Below are 24,408 nucleotides of genomic sequence, written 5' to 3'. Positions count from 1 at the left end.
AATATCTTTGCACTAGTTGGACTATACAGAAGTTCAACAGCCACGTTTAGGATGCCACTAGGTTCACTGAGTATTTGCTAGTATAATGGCTTAGTAACAATGAGTTTGAGTGTGCAATGCAGGCAGACGTGCTGTAAATATCTGTGCACTTCTGGGACTATAAAGAAGTCCAACAGCCACGTTTAGGATGCCACTAGGTTCACTGAGTGTTTGCTAGTATAATGGCTTAGTAACAATGAGTTTGAGTGTGCAATGCAGGCAGACGTGCTGCAAATATCTTTGCACTAGTGGGACTATACAGAAGTCCAATAGCCACGTTTAGGATGCCACTAGGTTCACTGAGTGTTTGCTAGTATAATGGCTTAGTAACAATGAGTTTGAGTGTGCAATGCAGGCAGACGTGCTGCAAATATCTTTGCACTAGTGGGACTATACAGAAGTCCAATAGCCACGTTTAGGATGACACTAGGTTCAATGAGTGTTTGCTAGTATAATGGCTTAGTAACAATGAGTTTGAGTGTGCAATGCAGGCAGACGTGCTGCAAATATCTGTGCACTACTGGGACTATACAGAAGTCCAACAGCCACGTTTAGGATGACACTAGGTACACTGAGTGTTTGCTAGTATAATGGCTTAGTTATAATGAGTTTGAGTGTGCAATGCAGGCAGACTTGCTGCAAATATCTGTGCACTACTGGGACTATACAGAAGTCCAACAGCCACGTTTAGGATGCCACTAGGTTCACTGAGTGTTTGCTAGTATAATGGCTTAGCAACAATGAGTTTGAGTGTGCAATGCAGGCAGACGTGCTGTAAATATCTGTGCACTGCTGGGACTATAAAGAAGTCAAACAGCCACGTTTAGGATGCCACTAGTTTCACTGAGTGTTTGCTAGTATAATGGCTTAGTAACAATGAGTTTGAGTGTGCAATGCAGGCAGACGTGCTGCAAATATCTTTGCACTAGTGGGACTATACAGAAGTCCAATAGCCACGTTTAGGATGCCACTAGGTTCACTGAGTGTTTGCTAGTATAATGGCTTAGTAACAGTGAGTTTGAGTGTTGAATGCAGGCAGACGTGCTGCAAATATCTGTGCACTACTGGGACTATACAGAAGTCCAACAGCCACGTTTAGGATGCCACTAGGTTCACTGAGTGTTTGCTAGTATAATGGCTTAGTAACAATGAATTTGAGTGTGCAATGCAGGCATACATGCTGCAAATATCTGTGCACTACTGGGACTATACAGAAGTCCAACAGCCTTGTTTAGGATGACACTAGGTACACTGAGTGTTTGCTAGTATAATGGCTTAGTTATAATGAGTTTGAGTGTGCAATGCAGGCAGACGTGCTGCAAATATCTGTGCACTACTGGGACTATACAGAAGTCCAACAGCCACGTTTAGGATGCCACTAGGTTCACTGAGTGTTTGCTAGTATAATGGCTTAGTAACAGTGAGTTTGAGTGTGCAATGCAGGCATACATGCTGCAAATATCTGTGCACTACTGGGACTATACAGAAGTCCAACAGCCTTGTTTAGGATGACACTAGGTACACTGAGTGTTTGCTAGTATAATGGCTTAGTTATAATGAGTTTGAGTGTGCAATGCAGGCAGACGTGCTGCAAATATCTGTGCACTACTGGGACTATACAGAAGTCCAATAGCCACGTTTAGGATGCCACTAGGTTCACTGAGTGTTTGCTAGTATAATGGCTTAGTAACAGTGAGTTTGAGTGTTGAATGCAGGCAGACGTGCTGCAAATATCTGTGCACTACTGGGACTATACAGAAGTCCAACAGCCAAGTTTAGGATGCCACTAGGTTCACTGAGTGTTTGCTAGTATAATGGCTTAGTAACAATGAATTTGAGTGTGCAATGCAGGCATACATGCTGCAAATATCTGTGCACTACTGGGACTATACAGAAGTCCAACAGCCTTGTTTAGGATGCCACTAGGTTCACTGAGTGTTTGCTAGTATAATGGCTTAGTAACAATGAGTTTGAGTGTGCAATGCAGGCAGACGTGCTGCAAATATTTTTGCACTAGTTGGACTATACAGAAGTTCAACAGCCACGTTTAGGATGCCACTAGGTTCACTGAGTATTTGCTAGTATAATGGCTTAGTAACAATGAGTTTGAGTGTGCAATGCAGGCAGACGTGCTGTAAATATCTGTGCACTTCTGGGACTATAAAGAAGTCCAACAGCCACGTTTAGGATGCCACTAGGTTCACTGAGTGTTTGCTAGTATAATGGCTTAGTAACAATGAGTTTGAGTGTGCAATGCAGGCAGACGTGCTACAAATATCTTTGCACTAGTGGGACTATACAGAAGTCCAATAGCCACGTTTAGGATGCCACTAGGTTCACTGAGTGTTTGCTAGTATAATGGCTTAGTAACAATGAGTTTGAGTGTGCAATGCAGGCAGACGTGCTGCAAATATCTTTGCACTAGTGGGACTATACAGAAGTCCAATAGCCACGTTTAGGATGACACTAGGTTCAATGAGTGTTTGCTAGTATAATGGCTTAGTAACAATGAGTTTGAGTGTGCAATGCAGGCAGACGTGCTGCAAATATCTGTGCACTACTGGGACTATACAGAAGTCCAACAGCCACGTTTAGGATGACACTAGGTACACTGAGTGTTTGCTAGTATAATGGCTTAGTAACAATGAGTTTGAGTGTGCAATGCAGGCAGACGTGCTGTAAATATCTGTGCACTGCTGGGACTATAAAGAAGTCCAACAGCCACGTTTAGGATGCCACTAGTTTCACTGAGTGTTTGCTAGTATAATGGCTTAGTAACAATGAGTTTGAGTGTGCAATGCAGGCAGACGTGCTGCAAATATCTTTGCACTAGTGGGACTATACAGAAGTCCAATAGCCACGTTTAGGATGCCACTAGGTTCACTGAGTGTTTGCTAGTATAATGGCTTAGTAACAGTGAGTTTGAGTGTTGAATGCAGGCAGACGTGCTGCAAATATCTGTGCACTACTGGGACTATACAGAAGTCCAACAGCCACGTTTAGGATGCCACTAGGTTCACTGAGTGTTTGCTAGTATAATGGCTTAGTAACAATGAGTTTGAGTGTGCAATGCAGGCAGACGTGCTGCAAATTTCTTTGCACTACTGGGACTATACAGAAGTCCAACAGCCATGTTTAGGATGCCACTAGGTTCACTGAGTGTTTGCTAGTATAATGGCTTAGTAACAATGAATTTGATTGTGCAATGCAGACATACATGCTGCAAATATCTGTGCACTACTGGGACTATACAGAAGTCCAACAGCCTTGTTTAGGATGACACTAGGTACACTGAGTGTTTGCTAGTATAATGGCTTAGTTATAATGAGTTTGAGTGTGCAATGCAGGCAGACGTGCTGCAAATATCTGTGCACTACTGGGACTATACAGAAGTCCAACAGCCACGTTTAGGATGCCACTAGGTTCACTGAGTGTTTGCTAGTATAATGGCTTAGTAACAATGAATTTGAGTGTGCAATGCAGGCATACATGCTGCAAATATCTGTGCACTACTGGGACTATACAGAAGTCCAACAGCCACGTTTAGGATGCCACTAGGTTCACTGAGTGTTTGCTAGTATAATGGCTTAGTAACAATGAGTTTGAGTGTGCAATGCAGGCAGACGTGCTGCAAATATCTGTGCACTACTGGGACTATACAGAAGTCCAACAGCCACGTTTAGGATGCCACTAGGTTCACTGAGTGTTTGCTAGTATAATGGCTTAGTAACAATGAGTTTGAGTGTGCAATGCAGGCAGACGTGCTGCAAATTTCTTTGCACTACTGGGACTATACAGAAGTCCAACAGCCATGTTTAGGATGCCACTAGGTTCACTGAGTGTTTGCTAGTATAATGGCTTAGTAACAATGAGTTTGAGTGTGCAATGCAGGCAGACGTGCTGCAAATATCTGTGCACTACTGGGACTATACAGAAGTCCAACAGCCACGTTTAGGATGCCACTAGGTTCACTGAGTGTTTGCTAGTATAATGGCTTAGTAACAATGAGTTTGAGTGTGCAATGCAGGCAGACGTGCTGCAAATATCTGTGCACTACTGGGACTATACAGAAGTCCAACAGCCACGTTTAGGATGACACTAGGTTCACTGAGTGTTTGCTAGTATAATGGCTTAGTAACAATGAGTTTGAGTGTGCAATGCAGGCAGACGTGCTGCAAATATCTGTGCACTACTGGGACTATACAGAATTCCAACAGCCACGTTTAGGATGACACTACGTACACTGAGTATTTGCTAGTATAATGGCTTAGTTATAATGAGTTTGAGTGTGCAATGCAGGCAGACGTGCTGTAAATATCTGTGCACTACTGGGACTATACAGAAGTCCAACAGCCACGTTTAGGATGCCACTAGGTTCACTGAGTGTTTGCTAGTATAATGGCTTAGTAACAATGAGTTTGAGTGTGCAATGCAGGCAGACGTGCTGCAAATATCTGTGCACTACTGGGACTATACAGAAGTCCAACAGCAACGTTTAGGATGACAATAGGTACACTGAGTGTTTGCTAGTATAATGGCTTACTTATAATGAGTTTGAGTGTGCAATGCAGGCAGACGTGCTGCAAATATCTGTGCACTACTGGGACTATACAGAAGTCCAACAGCCACGTTTAGGATGCCACTAGGTTCACTTAGTGTTTGCTAGTATAATGGCTTAGTAACACTGAGTTTGAGTGTGCAATGCAGGCAGACGTGCTGCAAATTTCTTTGCACTACTGGGACTATACAGAAGTCCAACAGCCATGTTTAGGATGCCACTAGGTTCACTGAGTGTTTGCTAGTATAATGGCTTTGTAACAATGAATTTGAGTGTGCAATGCAGGCATACATGCTGCAAATATCTGTGCACTACTGGGACTATACAGAAGTCCAACAGCCACGTTTAGGATGACACTAGGTACACTGAGTGTTTGCTAGTATAATGGCTTAGTTATAATGAGTTTGAGTGTGCAATGCAGGCAGACGTGCTGCAAATATCTGTGCACTTCTGGGACTATACAGAAGTCCAACAGCCACGTTTAGGATGCCACTAGGTTCACTGAGTGTTTGCTAGTATAATGGCTTAGTAACAATGAGTTTGAGTGTGCTATGCAGGCAGACGTGCTGCAAATATCTTTGCACTAGTGGATCTATACAGAAGTCCAATAGCCACGTTTAGGATGCAACTAGGTTCACTGAGTGTTTGCTAGTATAATGGCTTAGTAACAATGAGTTTGAGTATTGAATGCAGGCAGACGTGCTGCAAATATCTGTGCACTACTGGGACTATACAGAAGTCCAACAGCCACGTTTAGGATGACACTAGGTACACTGAGTGTTTGCTAGTATAATGGCTTACTTATAATGAGTTTGAGTGTGCAATGCAGGCAGACGTGCTGCAAATATCTGTGCACTACTGGGACTATACAGAAGTCCAACAGCCACGTTTAGGATGCCACTAGGTTCACTGAGTGTTTGCTAGTATAATGGCTTAGTAACAATGAGTTTGAGTGTGCAATGCAGGCAGACGTGCTGCAAATTTCTTTGCACTACTGGGACTATACAGAAGTCCAACAGCCATGTTTAGGATGCCACTAGGTTCACTGAGTGTTTGCTAGTATAATGGCTTAGTAACAATGAGTTTGAGTGTGCAATGCAGGCAGACGTGCTGCAAATATCTGTGCACTACTGGGACTATACAGAAGTCCAACAGCCACGTTTAGGATGCCACTAGGTTCACTGAGTGTTTGCTAGTATAATGGCTTAGTAACAATGAGTTTGAGTGTGCAATGCAGGCAGACGTGCTGCAAATATCTTTGCACTAGTGGGACTATACAGAAGTCCAATAGCCACGTTTAGGATGACACTAGGTTCAATGAGTGTTTGCTAGTATAATGGCTTAGTAACAATGAGTTTGAGTGTGCAATGCAGGCAGACGTGCTGCAAATATCTGTGCACTACTGGGACTATACAGAAGTCCAACAGCCACGTTTAGGATGACACTAGGTTCACTGAGTGTTTGCTAGTATAATGGCTTAGTAACAATGAGTTTGAGTGTGCAATGCAGGCAGACGTGCTGCAAATATCTGTGCACTACTGGGACTATACAGAATTCCAACAGCCACGTTTAGGATGACACTACGTACACTGAGTATTTGCTAGTATAATGGCTTAGTTATAATGAGTTTGAGTGTGCAATGCAGGCAGACGTGCTGTAAATATCTGTGCACTACTGGGACTATACAGAAGTCCAACAGCCACGTTTAGGATGCCACTAGGTTCACTGAGTGTTTGCTAGTATAATGGCTTAGTAACAATGAGTTTGAGTGTGCAATGCAGGCAGACGTGCTGCAAATATCTGTGCACTACTGGGACTATACAGAAGTCCAACAGCAACGTTTAGGATGACAATAGGTACACTGAGTGTTTGCTAGTATAATGGCTTAGTTATAATGAGTTTGAGTGTGCAATGCAGGCAGACGTGCTGCAAATATCTGTGCACTACTGGGACTATACAGAAGTCCAACAACCACATTTAGGATGCCACTAGGTTCACTGAGTGTTTGCTAGTATAATGGCTTAGTTATAATGAGTTTGAGTGTGCAATGCAGGCAGACGTGCTGTAAATATCTTTGCACTAGTGGGACTATACAGAATTCCAACAGCCACGTTTAGGATGACACTACGTACACTGAGTATTTGCTAGTATAATGGCTTAGTTATAATGAGTTTGAGTGTGCAATGCAGGCAGACGTGCTGTAAATATCTGTGCACTACTGGGACTATACAGAAGTCCAACAGCCACGTTTAGGATGACACTAGGTTCACTGAGTGTTTGCTAGTATAATGGCTTAGTAATAATGAGTTTGAGTGTGCAATGCAGGCAGACGTGCTGCAAATATCTGTGCACTACTGGGACTATACAGAAGTCCAACAGCAACATTTAGGATGTCAATAGGTACACTGAGTGTTTGCTAGTATAATGGCTTAGTTATAATGAGTTTGAGTGTGCAATGCAGGCAGACGTGCTGCAAATATCTTTGCACTAGTGGGACTATACAGAAGTCCAATAGCCAGGTTTAGGATGCCACTAGGTTCACTGAGTGTTTGCTAGTATAATAGCTTAGTAACAATGAGTTTGAGTGTGCAATGCAGGCAGACGTGCTGCAAATATCTTTGCACTACTGGGACTATACAGAAGTCCAACAGCCTTGTTTAGGATGCCACTAGGTTCACTGAGTGTTTGCTAGTATAATGCCTTAGTAACAATGAGTTTGAGTGTGCAATGCAGGCAGACGTGCTGCAAGTATCTGTGCACTACTGGGACTATACAGAAGTCCAACAGCCATGTTTAGGATGCCACTAGGTTCACTGAGTGTTTGCTAGTATAATGGCTTAGTAACAATGAGTTTGAGTGTGCAATGCAGGCAGACGTGCTGCAAATATCTGTGCACTACTGGGACTATACAGAAGTCCAACAGCCACGTTTAGGATGACACTAGGTTCACTGAGTGTTAGCTAGTATAATGGCTTAGTTATAATGAGTTTGAGTGTGCAATGCAGGCAGACGTGCTGCAAATATCTGTGCACTACTGGGACTATACAGAAGTCCAACAGCCACGTTTAGGATGACACTAGGTACACTGAGTGTTTGCTAGTATAATGGCTTAGTTATAATGAGCTTGAGTGTGCAATGCAGGCAGACGTGCTGTAAATATCTTTGCACTAGTGGTACTATACAGAAGTCCAACAGCCACGTTTAGGATGCCACTAGGTTCACTGAGTGTTTGCTAGTATAATGGCTTAGTAACAATGAGTTTGAGTGTGCAATGCAGGCAGACGTGCTGCAAATATCTGTGCACTACTGGGACTATACAGAAGTCCAACAGCCTTGTTTAGGATGCCACTAGGTTCACTGAGTGTTTGCTAGTATAATGGCTTAGTAACAAGGAGTTTGAGTGTGTAATGCAGGCAGACGTGCTGCAAATATCTTTGCACTACTGGGACTATACAGATGTCCAACAGCCACCTTTAGCATGCCACTAGGTTCACTGAGTGTTTGCTAGTATAATGCCTTAGTAACAATGAGTTTGAGTGTGCAATGCAGGCAGACGTGCTGCAAATATCTGTGCACTACTGGGACTATACAGAAGTCCAACAGCCATGTTTAGGATGCCACTAGGTTCACTGAGTGTTTGCTAGTATAATGGCTTAGTAACAATGAGTTTGAGTGTGCAATGCAGGCAGACGTGCTGCAAATATCTGTGCACTACTGGGACTATACAGAAGTCCAACAGCCACGTTTAGGATGACACTAGGTTCACTGAGTGTTAGCTAGTATAATGGCTTAGTTATAATGAGTTTGAGTGTGCAATGCAGGCAGACGTGCTGCAAATATCTGTGCACTACTGGGACTATACAGAAGTCCAACAGCCACGTTTAGGATGACACTAGGTTCACTGAGTGTTTGCTAGTATAATGGCTTAGTAACAATGAGTTTGAGTGTGCAATGCAGGCAGACGTGCTGCAAATATCTGTGCACTACTGGGACTATACAGAATTCCAACAGCCACGTTTAGGATGACACTACGTACACTGAATATTTGCTAGTATAATGGCTTAGTTATAATGAGTTTGAGTGTGCAATGCAGGCAGACGTGCTGTAAATATCTGTGCACTACTGGGACTATACAGAAGTCCAACAGCCACGTTTAGGATGACACTAGGTTCACTGAGTGTTTGCTAGTATAATGGCTTAGTAACAATGAGTTTGAGTGTGCAATGCAGGCAGACGTGCTGCAAATATCTGTGCACTACTGGGACTATACAGAAGTCCAACAGCAACGTTTAGGATGACAATAGGTACACTGAGTGTTTGCTAGTATAATGGCTTAGTTATAATGAGTTTGAGTGTGCAATGCAGGCAGACGTGCTGCAAATATCTTTGCACTAGTGGGACTATACAGAAGTCCAACAGCCACGTTTAGGATGCCACTAGGTTCACTGAGTGTTTGCTAGTATAATGGATTAGTAACAATGAGTTTGAGTGTGTAATGCAGGCAGACGTGCTGCAAATATCTTTACACTAGTGGGACTATACAGAAGTCCAATAGCCACCTTTAGGATGCCACTAGGTTCACTGAGTGTTTGCTAGTATAATGGCTTAGTAACAAGGAGTTTGAGTGTGTAATGCAGGCAGACGTGCTGCAAATATCTGTGCACTACTGGGACGATACAGAAGTCGAACAGCCACGTCTAGGATGACACTAGGTACACTCAGTGTTTGCTAGTATAATGGCTTAGTTATAATGAGTTTGAGTGTGCAATGCAGGCAGACGTGCTGCAAATATCTGTGCACTACTGGGACTATACAGAAGTGCAATAGCCACGTTTAGGATGCCATTAAGTGCACTCAGTGTTTTCTAGTATAATGGCTTATTTATAATGAGTTGGAGTGCGCAGAGGACAGGAGGGTACAGTGCCAGGATTGTGGGGCTCTGTGTAGAGGAATGGAAGCCTGCCTTTCTATTCCCTCCTAATGGGGAAATGCAGCGAGGAAATCCCTGACCTTAGCTACACAGACGCTGTCTCTGTTTTCAGGACCTCTGACCTATGGCTCTGACCCTGCCGGTACGAGCCCTTAAAAGGTCTGATAGAAAGTGCTCTCCCTAAGCTGTCCAGCGCTGTGTATGGAGCGCATACAGCTGTATCGGCGATAGGACTCAGGACGGAGCTACGCCAGTGATGTCTGACACCAAGGACGCAGAAGAGATAATGGCATCCGGACGGGCAGATACTCGTTTTTATAATGCATGGACATGTGACATGGACATCCTATCACACATGCCGTTGCTTCTCTGGCTAAAAGTCCACTTAGCTGTGTGTGTGTCTGGGATTGGCTGACATAATGGCCCTCCCCACTACACGCGCGCGCTTAGGGAAGAAAGACAAGGAAAAAAAAAAAATGGCGATCGCCATTATACAAACAGCAGTGATCTGAAGGCGCTGTTCCCGCACACTATACACTGAAATTTCATAATAGTGTGAGTCACAGAGTGACTTACACTATTACAGCGGAAAGCCAGCTAGGAATTAGCTGTTTTTTTGCTGCTAGAACCATTATCGAACGTTTCTAGAACTATCGAGCTTTTGCAAAAAGCTCGAGTTCTAGTTCGATCTAGAACAGGCCCCAAAATCACTCGAGCCTAGAACTGGAGAACCTCGAACCGCGCTCAACTCTATTCAACATGTGAGCCATACAAGGCACGTTTGTCACATTGCCCTGACGATGGACCACAGCCAGGTTTGCATCATTGCCGCACACGGCTGTTAAGTCACCAATGGAGTCCGCTCCGTCAATTTGTACTCCGGTTGCCAGGTGACAACGTGTTCCTTTCATGCATAGTGCTGATGATGGGAGAGGAGTCGATGCCAGCGGTGCAGGTGGACACAGGTTATGCTCATCCACTGGGCTGCATTACCTTGACAGATGCAGAATCTCTGGCTGAATGTAATTGGTGGGTATCTCACAGATGAAGTACCATCATTCAGCTACAACCAATGGGAAGACACCACACCCTTTTTTATGCCCATCCTGTCTGCAGACCACTGCCAGACATAGCTATGAACCTCTGGTTACTTTTACCCCCAGTTCAGTTTTATGATTTTGTGTGCTTGTTACCAGACTACTTTTCCTGCTTGCTGTTTATGTACCTTGTTGGCCGATCCGCATTTCACCTCTGCTTGTTTTCTGATTAAGTCCTGGCCATCCCATTCTGTTCCTGTTCCTCAATTAATGTTTTGACCCTGCCTGACTACTATTCTCTGGAACTGCAGCCTTCCCCAGGTATTCCTTCTCCTGGCTTCCCTCTAGCCTATCCTTTACAGCCCATCTGAGTGTGTGGATCAAGGAAGGTGTTACACTGTGCTCTCTGCAGAAGGCCATGTAGGCCAGGATAGTGCTTTAAAAATTGCCGGACAACCAGGTTCAACACGTGAGCCACACAAGGCACGTGTGTCACATTGTCACGGCGAAGAACCGCACCCATGTTTGCATCATTGTCGCACCCAGCCTTCCCTGGCTGCTGGTTGAGTGGAGACAACCATTGATGAAACTCGGTCTCCAGAGCTAACCGTCCACAACTTCTCAGCAGTGAGACTCACATTTCCCATACATTTCAAAGTAAACATTTGACCACCTGATGGCATTGAGCTCTGCTGCCAGCATAGTAAGGAGGTGTGTGGTATTCCTTGTGCGCAGTTACAAGGAAGGGTGGCCTGACCACACAAGGTTTGGGCTGAGGTGGAGGACCCACACGAGATTGAGAAGGCAGAAGCAGTGTATTAACTTCTACATACAGAGGAAGGATTGACACAACTCGTGGGGACGGCAAGACTTGTACAGCAGACCCTTCTCCATCTCTCCCACATAGTAACCCATTGCCCAGTCATCGACATGTAATGCCCCTGTCGATGCTTACTGGGCCAAGTATCTGTGGTGAAATGCACCCTGTCACACAGAGTTTCTCAAAGAAGCGGTGATGTTTGGTGCGACATGCTGGTGTAGCGCGTGCACGCCTTTGTTGGAGAAGGAGTGGCACCTGGGCATCGGCTCTTGGGGCACTGCGATGGGCATAAGGTCTCGAAAATCCTTGGTTAAAAAGGTTGGAAAGGCAGCATTTTGGTAGCCAACAGTTTGCAGATGCTGAAAGTCACCCTCTAAGCCATGTCATGCCCTTCTAAATGCATGTAAAACACAGCGAGGGGACTCCAACCACAGTCTCCCTTGTTTCCAAAAATTGGTCCACACACACCCCACTTGACTGGCATCAGTTGACCCCCATTTTCAAGATAAAAAAGATGCTTTGCATGAAGCACTCTCAAAAATACGCGTGCCTTTCGCCTCCCCTGGATGAGCCAGGGGAAGAAAAGTCCTCTGAGAGCCATGACTTGTTCATCTTGGTTCTTTGAGAAACACAGTGAGGGGACTCCAACCACAGTCTCCCTCGTTTACACTAATTGGGCCACACACACCTCACTTGACTGGCATCAGTTGACCCCCATTTTCAAGATGAAAAAGATGCTTTGCATGAAGCACTCTCAAAAATTAGCGTGCCTTTCGCCTCCCCTGGCTGACCCAGGGGAAGAAAAGTCCTCTGAGAGCCATGACTTGTTCATCTTGGTTCTTTTTTCAAAAGCGAGGGGACTCCAACCACAGTCTTCCTCGTTTACATTAATTGGGCCACACACACCCCACTTGACTGGCATCAGTTGACCTCCATTTTCAAGATGAAAAAGATGTTTTGCATGAAGCACTCTCAAAAATACGCGTGCCTTTCGCCTCTTCTGGATGACCCAGGAGAAGAAAAGTCCTCTGAGAGCCATGACTTGTTCATCTTGGTTCTTTTTTCAAAAGCGAGGGGACTCCAACCACAGTCTCCCTCGTTTCCGCTAATTGGGCCACACACACTACACTTGACTGGCATCAGTTGACCCCCATTTTCAAGATGAAAAAGATGCTTTGGATGAAGCACTCTCAAAAATACACGTGCCTTTCGCCTCCCCTGGATGACCTAGGGGAAGAAAAGTCCTCTGAGAGCCATGACTTCCTCATATTGGTGAACGTTAGTATGTCAACATTGTCAGTGGACAGACGCGTGTGGTTATCTGTCAGCACACCCCAGCAGCACTGAAGACACATTCCGAGAGAACGCTGGCTGCGGGACACGACAAGATCCCCAAGGCGTACGTGGCGAGCTCAGGAAATTTATCCAGATTGGAAGCCTAAAATGAGCAAGCCTCAAGTTGCACAGTAATGGCATCGATGTTCCCTTGCATATACTCATTTATCTGTGTCTCCTCCTCTTTTTCCTTGTTCAGCTCTTTTGTTTTCCCATTAGTATATGTCCTTGTCGCTTTCCCATGTGTTTGTGTTGTGTTGTGAGTTGTTTGTCACCTTTTGGACACCTTTGAGGGTGTTTTCGAGGTGTGTTTATGTGTTTGTGATTGCCTCCCATTGTTTCCTATGTGGTCGAGTGGTTCGCCGAACCGGTTCGCCGAATCGAACGCAAACCAGACCTCGGTTCGGCGAACCGAACTCGAGCCAAACCACAACCGGTTTGCTCTTCTCTAGTTACGACATGGACTCTGCTGCTGTGGACCCGGGGAGAGTGGGTGCAGATTCATTGCACCCACACTCCTCACATGGAGGGTCTGCATCATAGAAAATGGGGGATACGTTCCCTGAGTGTGTCCCCCCATATTCTAAACGGTCCAGAGTCTTCGTGGGACCCCTTTAATTTTTTTCCTTACAATAAATTGGTGAAAGAGGGAATGTTTTGGGGAGTGTTTTTTCAAATACATTTTTTTGTCTATTTGTTTTTTTAGTACTGACAGTTTGTGATGTCGGGTATCTGATAGACGCCATGACATCACAAACTGCTGGGCTTGATGTCAGGTGACCTTACAGCTAGTATTAACCCCATTTATTACCCCGTTTGCCATTGCACCAGGGCACGGGATGAGCTGGGGTGAAGCGCCAGGATTGGCGCATCTAGTGTATGCGCCACGTCTGGGGTGCCTGCGGCCTGCTATTTTTAGGCTGTGAAGGCCCAATAACTATGGACCTTCCCACCCTGGGAATACCAGACCACAGCTGTCCGCTTTACCTTGGCTGGTGATCCAATTTGGGGGGGACCCTACTTTTTTTTGTAATTATTTATAAAATAATTATAAAAGAAGAGCCTGGGGTGACCTCCACATTGGATCCCCAACCATGGTAAAGCTGCCAGCTGTGGTTTTCAGGCTACAGCCGTCTGCTTTACCCTAGCTGGCTATCAAAAATGGGGGGACCCAACGTCATTTTTTTTTAACTATTTTTTAAATAGAAAAAATTAATGGGCTTCCCTGTATTTTGATTGCCAGCCAAGGTAACGCCAGGCAGATGGGGGTGGCAACCCATAGCTGTCTGCTTTATCTGCACTGAGAATCAAAAATACCGCGGAGCGCTACGTCATTTTTTTTAAAGATTTATTTTTACAGCACTGTAATGTCAGGCAATCAAAATACAGGGAAGCCCTTTTTGTTTTTAGTTATTTAAATAAATAATTAAAAAAAATATATATGGGTTCCCGCTGCATTTTTTGTATTGCTAGCTAAGGGTAATCCAAGCAGCTACTGGCTGCTAACCCCCACTGCTTGGTGTTACCTTCACTGGCAATAGAAAATCCAGGGAAGCATTTTTTATTTTTTTTGCCAAAAAACTACAAAAAAAATGACGTGCGCTTCGCCATATTTTTGTATGCTAGCCAGGTACAGCAGGCAGGTACGGCTGCCCCCAAGCCCCAGCTGCCTATTTGTACCCGGCTGGGAACTAAAAATATAGGGAAGCCCTTTTTTTACTTAATTCATGAATTTTATGAAATAATTAAAAAAAAAAAAAACGCAGGCTTCGCCCCATTTTTGTGTCCAGCCGGGTACAACTAGGCAGCTGGGGATTGGAATCCACAGCACAGGTTAGCCCGAGGTTTCTGGGCCCCTCTGCTGTGAATTGCAGTTCGCAGCCGCCCCAGAAAATGGCGCTCTCATAGAAGCGCCATCATCTTGCGCTGTATCCAACTCTTCCAACAGCCCTGGAGCCGGGTGGCTTGTTGGGTAATCATGAGTTAATACTGGCTTTGTTTTACTAGCTAGTATTAAGCCAGAGATTCTTAATGTCAGGCACGTTTGACCCGGCTATTAAGAATCTCCAATAAAGGGTTAAAAAAAAACACCACACAGAAAAAAAAATTAAAAAAAAATACTTTAATAGAAAGAAATACACAGACACACTTAGAGACTCCATCTTTATTACCCCCTGTCAGCCCTCCACGATTCATGCTTCTTTCTCCTTCAACACATGCAGCTCTGTCTGCTCCATCAGACAGCAGTGCATGGGCGAAGACGCTGTGCTCCGTGCAGAAATCACTCTGTGAGAGTGACCACAGGCTCCCGGCTGTAAGTGGTGGCACGGGTTGCCATAGCAACGCTGCTCCGATTACGTGATTCCGGTGCCGCTGCGTGCTGGTAGCGTGACGTCCCCATCACCGCTACCAAGCGCGTTGCTATGGCAACAGTGATCTCCGTTATTGACCGGCTGTGTCAGCCGGTCAGGAGCCAGCTTCTGCGGACGCTGGTAACTACGGTAAACATCGGGTAACCAAGCAGCCCTTTCCTTGGTTATCCGATGTTTACCTTCGTTACCAGCGTCTGCCGCTCTCACGCTGTCAGTGCCGGCTCCCTGCTCCCTGTACACATAGCCAGACTACACATCGGGTTAAATTAACCCGATGTGTACTCTGGCTAGGAGTGCAGGGAGCCAGCGCTAAGCGGTGTGTGCTGGTAACCAAGTTAAATATCGGGTTGGTTACCCGATATTTACCTTAGTTACCAAGCGCAGCATCACTTCCACGCGTGCTGCTGGCTGGGGGCTGGTCACTGGTTGCTGGTGAGATCTGCCTGTGTGACAGCTCACCAGCAACCCGTGTAGCGAAGCTCCAGCGATCCCTGCCAGGTCAGGTTGCTGGTGTGATTGCTGGAGCGTCGCTTAGTGTGACAGTACCTTAAGGGAACGGGGAAGCAGAGCGGGGAGTCGACCGTGTGCTAGAGCATGTCGCCGGTACACGGCGATACACAAACGTGCACCGTGTAACAGAGAGATGCAATGACAGGTCCTAGCATGACGCATCATAGTCATGTGACCAGTCTGTAGCCAATGAGATAATAGACACATGACTGGTCACATGGCTATTTTGACGTCACGATAGGTCCTGCATCACTGCTGGTGTTCCCAGAGGATGCAGCGATTACCGATGGAAAAGCTGCGGGAGACAGAGTGCAGGACGCATCCCGGGGACAGGTAAGTGTTATGCCAATGTTTATTAACTGTATGTGTATGCCTTTTTATGTTTGCCTCCCGTTGTTTCCTATGGGTTCGAGTGGTTCGCCGAACCGGTTCGCCGACCCGAACTCGAACCAGACCTCGGTTCGGCGAACCAAGTCAAGGTTCGCTTATCTCTAATCATTTCACACATAGGCTTCTGTCTATCAGGCATATATGGTTTTGATTATATGACATCATGAGAACTGGTAGTATGAGAATTTGTGTTCTCGGATACATAGGATGCTATAATTAGGATCTCTTCTAATGTACTAGAACCATTCAATTGGTGTTGGCACTATTGCATGCCTTTCTCTTTATTGTGGATGTCAACCTCATAAGTGCTATATTCTCCATCTGTATTTACTGGTTTGAGTGTACTATTCTGCATGCTATTAATCATTGTTTATTTTAAACATACGAATTGGAGAATTAATTGATATATACCCTTGATAATATTACATCTACTTCACATTGATTGGTATATTATCCCAGAGTCATTGATCATTTCTTAGAGGCCATGCTTTGTGTTTGTATGGTTTTAAATGATTTTAAGTGTGTGTTTTCCATGGACCCAATAAATTGTTTATAAATGAAATAAATACATGTAAAAATATCTCTTGATGTGCGCCTGAATTATGTGTGCTCTTTCCCCTCCTTGTGCATTATCAATTTTCACACCTAAGGCAGCACTCATTACGTTACCTTAGGCTGTGCACCCCATGTCTCTTGTTTTCAGTTCTTTTATTCCCTCACCTGGGTCACATACAGCCGATCTGAAACCCTAGTTACCCCCCTCAGGGCAAGACAGGCACACCAGTGGGCGGGACCAGGCGCTTAGGAAACGCCCATCTAGGGGTCTAGACAGCCCGGGGCGGGAAAACCAACAGTTCAAGTCTGTAGTTCAAGTTGAAACGAGTGTGGGCTGGAGCTAGATGTAGCTCCAACAGAGAAGTTCAAGTTGAACGGTGCCAGGCTTTGAAGCCCTGGTGCCTTGGCTAGGTGGCAGATGGTGGTCTCCGTCAGCAGGAGACGGGAAGACGGCTTGCCAGATCCGAGGAGGACCGGAGCAGTGTTGGAGCCCACCGGTACCGACACCGGAGACCCGACTGGACACCATACACAGAGGGGGTACTCGGACCCTGAAGCCAGGACAGGAACCAACGGCCTAGCTAATCAACCGATTGAGAGCAGGATTATAGGTCCTGTCCCAACCAAAGTCCCAAAAGCAGACAACCACCCGCAGATAGCAATAGGGCAACTGCCAGGGCCCATAGATCCCACGGGTCAGCGTCAGCGGGCATGGCTCCTCAGGCACACAGAAAGCCAGGAGCGGACTCCCGTGTTCCATACCAGGAAGTCCAAACACACAACCACAACCAGTGCAGAGGAAGAGACGGCGAGCACCAGCCCGGGTGGGGGACCAGAGTACAACCGGCCACGGTGGCTGGCCACCAGCACCTTGGTTTACCAAAAGACTTGTGTGATTCATTTACTTGTGAGTAACCAAACATCCCCTGCTACATCCAGGAGCGCAAGCCCCTGCCACCGCCATACCTTGCACAGAGACACTGGGCTCCGGGGCAACCATCCCTACCGACGGAGGGGTTAACATCCGGCTGCCATTACATCTCCCCCGGGTATCCCACAACAGCAGTGGTGTCGTCCCACTTCACCACACACGGTGTGTGGCATCACGAACCAAATATGGTAAAGGCCGTACAACTACGTTCCCCTTTTCATTCGGCATGTCCTCATGACACCCGGATCCGGAGGATCCCTCGAGCCACGCAGCAGGTCCAGATCCGAACAGCGCCGACTGCTGGCACGGGGGCGGCACACCGCCATCTTGCCCGCCATATTTGGCGCCAAAACCAACAACATCATGATCTTCTTCTCCGAAAAAGATGCAAAGTTGAAGTCCCACCCCCTAAGAACGCGGGCGTAACCCGGTGACTCCCAGAGCAGGAAGTTGCAAAGGACAGTGGGTCCCGCGAGACTACTGTCGAAAACCAAGGGGGAAAGACCAGAAGGATGGCGATGGTGGAGCCGTGGCTCCTGCAGTGGTGCAGGATGACAGAGAAGTGGCAGGCTGTTATGATCCAGAACCATGGAAGATCACTACAAATCATTGGCAAAAAGGTGACAAGAGCATTGGCAACTGATCTGGCCGCCATCCCCTTACTAACCAACACAACTAGAAGTAGCCGAGGGGTGAACTAACATCCTGTGCACCGCGAACCCAGCCGGAGAACTAACTATCCTAAAGGTAGGAAAGATGAATAACTCTCTGCCTCAGAAAATAGACAAGAATAGCAAGCCCCCCACATTCAAAGACTGCGGTGATATAGGAAAAACACAATACACAGGTAGATGACAGGATTAGCAAAAGGTGAGGCCCCCGCTGACTAAAATAGGAAAAGATAGGAAAGGGACTGATGGTAGCCAGAGAAAAACCCTGCAAAATACCAACTTCCTGATAGTACAAAAAGGCCCTCAGATCGCTCGATCTGAACTCCGTCCTATACTAGGTGCCCTTGTCATACCAATGAACAGAAAACAAGAATTATAACAAATTCAACAAGCCATAAACACATGGACCCAAAGGAGCTATACTCCACACAGAACTGCAGGGAGTTCCATAACAATCCACTGAGGGGGAAAATCCCTGGAAGGAAATAAACTGAAACCAACCACAACAAATGACAAACCCAGATAAGCAAAAGAACCAGGCAATAAATAAAGAGCAAGAACTTATCTGGAGTGGATGTGATGTAGAGCAGGATTAAGCAGGCTGGAGATACAAAGAACAACTGACATCCGGCAACATCCTGCAATCAGACCAGGACTTAAATAAGCAGAGAGTTAGGAAAGGAAACACCCACTGCACAACACACCTGGTCTCTGTCCAAACCCTTCCTGGCCACCAGAGGGAGCCTCCCAGCAGCCAAGACATAACTAACATTCACAACAGCAGGCCTTGCTCCGGTCGCAGGATGTCACCTCCCCGTCCCGTAGTGGCTGCGGCCGCTGAAACGCTGCCCACGGTAGCAGCAGTGGAATCCGCAGCCCCGGATGAAGGCAACCCGCTGGCGGCCTCTGATCAGGATGATTCGGTCAGCGAGGACTTGGAGTCGGAGGAGCACAAAGAGAATGAGTCTGGTACTAGCACCCCAGAAGCTGCATGGGTCCCTCGATTTGGCGAGAATGGCTACAGAATGTCATTGTCATCACGGGCGCTCCGTACGTGGGAAATGTACAAAGTGGAGGCGGAGTCCACTTCAGAAGAAGATCCCCGTCCGCCGCCATTGATGCGGTGGTGCCAGTTTGCCGGCCCCGTGGTCTGCCTGGGCACTTTTCTGGAGTGTGCCAGAGAGGTGCCCGGCCTTAAAGGGACCGGATCCCGAAAGTTACACTTTAACCTGCGCTCTTGTTGAACGTGCTCATGCTCCGTGGAGGAGGCCATCTGGAGGGTGACAGGACAGTTAATGTTTAAATACTCGCATTCTTGTTGAACTTCTTCATCTAGCTGTTAAAGGTGAAGAGGCCATTGGGGTCCGGAGCAGTGTGCCACATGGAGGTTGTACTGGAGACCCGTGGTGGAAAATGGAGTACGTAGCGGATTCCGGCTACCCTTCTTCAGTTGATCTGATGTTTTCCCCTGTTTAAAGTTAACCATGGACCATGGCTTCAGGACTGGTGAAGCCACCCAAAAACTTTTTTGGGCCTTGTAAATAACCCCCATCTGCCTTCTTGTTGCTCCACCACCAGGACTGTAACGACGCTGGAGAGGTTGGTTGGAGGAAGGGCCTGCGGTGGAGTCGGCCGAGGCCCAGTCACCAGCAAAACTGGTGGCTAACCTCCAGGCCAAGGGTCCGGACCGTGGAACTCTTGGGGTTGACTGGTGGGTGAGGGACTTTTACACGGACATTCTGGACACCCACAGGAACTCGGGATAGTGTGACAGCTGTGACTATCGGTGGCACCGAGGGTGAGTTCAGGTGTTTTGGGTGCCTGGTAAAAGGGAAGAAGGAGAAGATGTTTTTCTTGTTCCTTGCAACATTTAAGTCCCTATTGGAGAAGGTGGCAAAGGGATGTAATAAGTGCAAAGAAACAAATATCCAGTTCAGCCCAAGACGTCCGCACTCCTGGTGGTGTTGAAGCATGAGATCCCGCTGCTGTTCAGCGTCTGAGGCACAGGTGAACAAAGGAGTGATCCATCTTCACGTTTCCATAAAAACACAGATTTAATGAAAAACTTTTTTAAAATACAAAGAATATTTTTCTTGTAATAAAGATAAGCCACAAAAATAAACCGTCTCTGAGTCAGGAAAAATCCGAAGGTTCTTTAAACCGCACACCAGACGCGTTTTGAGCACATGGCTCTTAGACCTTGGTGAACAGAGTATACAGCTCAAAGGTTGATATAGGGGAAACAATTAGTTTAACATCTGAACACCTGAAATCCCACAATCAACAATGAGGCAGGTTGCAAATAGAGACCGAGGCACCCATGGGGATAAATGTCAAGAATGAATTAATATTACATTATAAAAACAAAAATCCTTGCACCCTAATCAGACTGTATATTAAATGTCTCTATTGGTGTTAGTATTGTATCTAGAAGGACCCTGTTTTCAGGACAATATTTGTTATCCAGTTTATTAAAAATTCACTATAATACAGAAATTAAACTTTTTATTGGCAAAAATAAATAATCATTGATATGGAAAGCTTTCTTCCTGTAAAATATGGATTTTTTTTTTTTATATAAAGTCTTCAATGATATTGGAACTATTTTCAGAAGAGTCACTATTTTAGGATAACATGTGTCATCTAGTTTATCATATATTCATAATAATCTGGAAATTAAAACTTTCATGTTCAAATCTAATTGGTTATTATAAATGTGGGAATTTTTTTCTGTAAAATATATAGGTATTTATGAATATATATATATAAAAAAATGCACACGCGGTAGTTATATAGAAATGATTCCTTGTCAGAAAAACCAATTGGATTATTTATTGTTACAAAAAAATCCTTGCACCCTGTTCACATCATGCATTGTATGTTTCCCCATAGTATGAGAACTGTTTCGAGATAAGCTCCAACTCTAGGATAACTTTTCAGTTTATTAAAAACTCATAATATCTCAGAAATTAAACTTCCGTGGCAAGAAATAATTGGGTATTATAAATGTGGACATTTTTCTGCAGAATATGTACGTCTCAATTGGGAGAAAAAATTAGTTGATTATGCTTTAAATGTTTCTGTTATGCTGATTATTATGGAATATTGATGCATACTGCAATGTTTAATGTTTTATTCTTTGTTCTTTTAAATTGTTTCTATTCAAAGTTTTTTGCTATTATACTAGCTTATTAAAAATGAGCAGGATGGTGTAATGCAGAGGTGCTGGAAATGGCTTGGCACCAGTGGGAAACAAATGGAGTCCAACAGCCACTTTTTCTCCACTTTTTCTCCATATTTTTCTCCACTTTTTCTCCACTTTTTCTCCACTTTTTCTCCACTTTTTCTCCATTTTTTTCTCCACTTTTTCTCCACTTTTTCTCCACTCTTTCGCCACTTTTTCTCCATTTTTTTCTCCACTTTTTCTCCACTTTTTCTCCATTTTTTTCTCCACTTTTTCTCCACTTTTTCTCCACTTTTTCTCCACTTTTTCTCCATTTTTTTCTCTAATTTTTCTCCACTTTTTCTCCACTTTTTCTCCATTTTTTCTCCACTTTTTCTCCACTTTTTCTCCACTTTTTCTCCATTTTTTTCTCCATTTTTTCTCCACTTTTTCTCCACTTTTTCTCCATTTTTTCTCCACTTTTTCTCCACTTTTTCTCCACTTTTTCTCCATTTTTTTCTCCATTTTTTTTCCACTTTTTCTCCACTTTTTCTCCATTTTTTCTCCACTTTTTCTCCACTTTTTCTCCACTTTTTCGCCACTTTTTCTCCACTTTTTCTCCATTTTTATCTCCAATTTTTCTCCTCTTTTTCTCCACTTTTTCTCCACTTTTTCTCCATTTTTTTCTCCACTTTTTCTCCACTTTTTCCTCCACTTTTTCTCCATTTTTTTCTCCACTTTTTCTCCACTTTTTCTCCATTTTTTTTCTCCATTTTTTCTCCACTTTTTCTCCACTTTTTCTCCACTTTTTCTCCATTTTTTATCCACTTTTTCTCCACTTTTTCTCCACTTTTTCTCCATTTTTTTCTCCATTTTTTCTCCACTTTTTCTCCACTTTTTCTCCACTTTTTCTCCACTTTTTCTCCTCTTTTTCTCCATTTTTTTCTCCACTTTTTCTCCACTTTTTCTCCACTTTTTCTCCATTTTTTCTCCACTTTTTCTCCACTTTTTCTCCATATTTTTCTCCACTTTTTCTCCACTTTTTCTCCACTTTTTCTCCATTTTTTTCTCCACTTTTTCTCCACTTTTTCTGCACTTTTTTCTCCATTTTTTCTCCACTTTTTCTCCACTTTTTCTCCATTTTTTTCTCCATTTTTTTCTCCACTTTTTGTCCACTTTTTCTCCACTTTTTTCCATTTTTTTCTCCACTTTTTCTCCACTTTTTCTCCACTTTTTCTCCACTTTTTTCTCCACTTTTTCTCCATTTTTTTCTCCACTTTTTCTCCACTTTTTCTCCACTTTTTCTCCATTTTTTTCTCCATTTTTTCTCCACTTTTTCTCCACTTTTTCTCCACTTTTTCTCCACTTTTTCTCCATTTTTTTCTCCACTTTTTCTCCACTTTTTCTCCACTTTTTCTCCACTTTTTCTCCATTTTTTTCTCCACTTTTTCTCCACTTTTTCTCCATTTTTTTCTCCACTTTTTTTCCACTTTTTCTCCATTTTTTTCTCCACTTTTTCTCCACTTTTTCTCCATTTTTTTCTCCATTTTTTCTCCACTTTTTCTCCACTTTTTCTCCACTTTTTCTCCATTTTTTTCTCCACTTTTTCTCCACTTTTTCTCCACTTTTTCTCCATTTTTTTCTCCATTTTTTTTCCACTTTTTCTCCACTTTTTCTCCATTTTTTTCTCCACTTTTTCTCAACTTTTTCTCCACTTTTTCGCCACTTTTTCTCCACTTTTTCTCCATTTTTTTCTCCACTTTTTCTCCACTTTTTCTCCACTTTTTCTCCACTTTTTCTCCATTTTTTTCTCCACTTTTTCTCTACTTTTTCTCCATTTTTTTCTCCAATTTTTCTCCTCTTTTTCTCCACTTTTTCTCCACTTTTTCTCCACTTTTTCTCCATTTTTTTCTCCACTTTTTCTCCACTTTTTCCTCCACTTTTTCCTCCACTTTTTCTCCATTTTTTTCTCCACTTTTTCTCCACTTTTTCTCCATTTTTTTTCTCCACTTTTTCTCCACTTTTTCTCCACTTTTTCTCCACTTTTTCTCCATTTTTTTTATCCACTTTTTCTCCACTTTTTCTCCACTTTTTCTCCATTTTTTTCTCCATTTTTTCTCCACTTTTTCTCCACTTTTTCTCCACTTTTTCTCCTCTTTTTCTCCATTTTTTTCTCCACTTTTTCTCCACTTTTTCTCCACTTTTTCTCCATTTTTTTCTGCACTTTTTCTCCAATTTTTCTCCATATTTTTCTCCACTTTTTCTCCACTTTTTCTTCACTTTTTCTCCACCTTTTCTCCATTTTTTTCTCCACTTTTTCTCCACTTTTTCTCCACTTTTTTCTCCATTTTTTCTCCACTTTTTCTCCACTTTTTCTCCATTTTTTTCTCCATTTTTTTCTCCACTTTTTGTCCACTTTTTCTCCACTTTTTTTCCATTTTTTTCTCCACTTTTTCTCCACTTTTTCTCCACTTTTTCTCCACTTTTTCTCCACTTTTTTCTCCACTTTTTCTCCATTTTTTTCTCCACTTTTTCTCCACTTTTTCTCCACTTTTTCTCCATTTTTTTCTCCATTTTTTCTCCACTTTTTCTCCACTTTTTCTCCACTTTTTCTCCACTTTTTCTCCATTTTTTTCTCCACTTTTTCTCCACTTTTTCTCCACTTTTTCTCCATTTTTTTCTCCACTTTTTCTCCACTTTTTCTCCATTTTTTTCTCCACTTTTTCTCCACTTTTTCTCCATTTTTTTCTCCATTTTTTCTCCACTTTTTCTCCACTTTTTCTCCACTTTTTCTCCATTTTATTCTCCACTTTTTCTCCACTTTTTCTCCATTTTTTTTCTTCATTTTTTTCTCCTTTTTTTCTCCACTTTTTCTCCACTTTTTCGCCACTTTTTCTCCATTTTTTTCTCCACTTTTTCTCCACTTTTTCTCCACTTTTTCTCCACTTTTTCTCCATTTTTTTCTCCACTTTTTCTCCACTTTTTCTCCACTTTTTCTCCACTTTTTTCTCCACTTTTTCTCCATTTTTTTCTCCACTTTTTCTCCACTCTTTCTCCACTTTTTCTCCATTTTTTTCTCCATTATTTCTCCACTTTT

This window comes from Anomaloglossus baeobatrachus, chromosome 7 (genome assembly GCF_048569485.1).
Source record: "Anomaloglossus baeobatrachus isolate aAnoBae1 chromosome 7, aAnoBae1.hap1, whole genome shotgun sequence".
NCBI lineage: Eukaryota > Metazoa > Chordata > Amphibia > Anura > Aromobatidae > Anomaloglossus > Anomaloglossus baeobatrachus.
This window is presented reverse-complemented; position numbering follows the sequence as displayed.